The sequence below is a fragment of the Belonocnema kinseyi genome, chromosome 6, assembly GCF_010883055.1.
Source record: "Belonocnema kinseyi isolate 2016_QV_RU_SX_M_011 chromosome 6, B_treatae_v1, whole genome shotgun sequence".
Classification (NCBI taxonomy): domain Eukaryota; kingdom Metazoa; phylum Arthropoda; class Insecta; order Hymenoptera; family Cynipidae; genus Belonocnema; species Belonocnema kinseyi.
In genome coordinates, this window is record NC_046662.1 from 142,770,849 (window position 1) to 142,772,708 (window position 1,860).

At 46.2% G+C, this 1,860-nt stretch overlaps 1 protein-coding gene across 3 annotated transcripts in view; it reads left to right on the forward strand.

The window, feature by feature from the left end:
* The window catches only part of LOC117174760 (putative inorganic phosphate cotransporter), an 822,629-nt gene that overhangs the window by 573,275 nt on the left and 247,494 nt on the right, over window positions 1-1,860 (forward strand). The window lies entirely within an intron of this gene.

Below are 1,860 nucleotides of genomic sequence, written 5' to 3' on the forward strand. Positions count from 1 at the left end.
AGAGGGTCCCTGTACCAATGGCTTCTGCTGAATATGGTTACAAAAATAAATAGGCAGTCGCGGACACTTGTTCAGGGGTGGTCCCGAAAGAATTAACCCCCAAGCGGAGGTATGAAAACCGTGCCGAATGCTGAATGTCACCTGGGTAAGGTGTCTAGAACGGTGACTCTGGGATACCGGCTGACCTTTCAGAGTGCCTAGCCATACCCTTGCATGCGGGGCTCTACAGGGATGGACGAACCGCTTTCTCTAGCATCTCGTGGGAACAACAATAGCAACACCAAACATAGTTGTAGTAAGTGCGGTTCAAAACTACATTACGCGCAAGGCTCCCGACAATGGATCGGCAATGCCAACCAACAATGCCAACCACTCTAGAGCTGGGGGAGCCAATGAAGTTGGATTTAATGCTATGGATCGGCGGAATCTCGGGACCTTTAGGTTGGCGGAGCGACTGAGTCACGACTTGCTAGTATGCTACGATGCGAGTGTGGTCCCTGAACGGGGTTGCATGGCACGGCTGAAATGGATGACGAGTTTCGTGGATATTTTTCCGAAGAATCCGACCTGGGCTGGGCAAGACAGTACGCATCCCGCATTCAATGTGTGATTGACTACATCATCAAGTCAAAGCTGCTGACCATCAGGCAGGATATTGTTGAGAGAATACGGATACTATCTGACGCTAAGAGAAGTCTAGAGGAGAGGAAGAGGTGGGTCAGAGAAAATAAACAGTTTCTCTCTGACCCACCTCGACTGGTCCAAGACCCTCCAGTTACTGTCGACCACTCGCCAAAACCAGAAAAGGTCGAAGTATTTTGGAGAGAAGTCTACGAAGTGCAGCATAGACTAGACGATGACTCAGAAAATATAAATAGCTTCAATGAGCTGTGTGATGTCCTCATTCCGGAGTGGTTTGTGGAAGGGCGCACAATACTCCTGCCGAAAGTAGGCAACTTAATTGACCCGAAGAATTACAGGCCAATCACTTGTCTGAACACACTGTATAAGATATTTACAGCTATCCTAAACGATAGGATTGTTCGGGCAATTTAACCGGTATGACAAGAAATGTATGAAAAACGAGGCTCAAAGAAAGACGTAGCGGGATGTTACGAGAACCTGCTCATCGATAGATGTGTCTGCAAAGATGCAGCATTCTACCAGCGCGACCTATCGATGGCCTGGATTGATTATGGGAAAGCTTTCGATTTGACATCCCATAGACTTATCATTTGTCTTTTGGAAATCTTAAAGGTTCATCCGCAAATAGTTGGGTGCATAAAGAGATTGATGCCGCTCTGGAAAACCAGATTTACTATCTCATCTGGCAAAAATCGTGTGACAACTAACAAGGTCACGTTTCAGAGAGGTGTCTTTCAGGGCGATGTGACATCTATAAAGGATAATCTCCAAAGCAGATACAAACGTCTCATCCCACAAATTTGGTCTTCCGAATTGTCGGCGAGGAACAAAGTATCTGCAACGAACATGCTTGCCGTCCCGGTACTACTCTATTCATTTGGAGTAGTTCCATGGACAAAGAACGAGCTCGGATCTCTTGATATCGGGACAAGAAAGGTTATGCACATGAACAAAAGCATGCATCTTAAGTCTTTCGTTCCGCGACTGTACATCTCACGCCGTCAAGGGGGTCGCGGAGTATTGAGTCTTGAATGTCTTCATAACAGGATTATTCTGGGTACAGCACACAGAGTTGCAAATGGAAGAGACCCTCTTCTTAAAATGGTCAGGAATCACGATATTGCCCACACGTTCCAATGATATGCCTACAGCATTAGCTACCTCTCTCAATTTCACTTTGGGATCATTCAACATCATATCATGGATTTTTTCGAC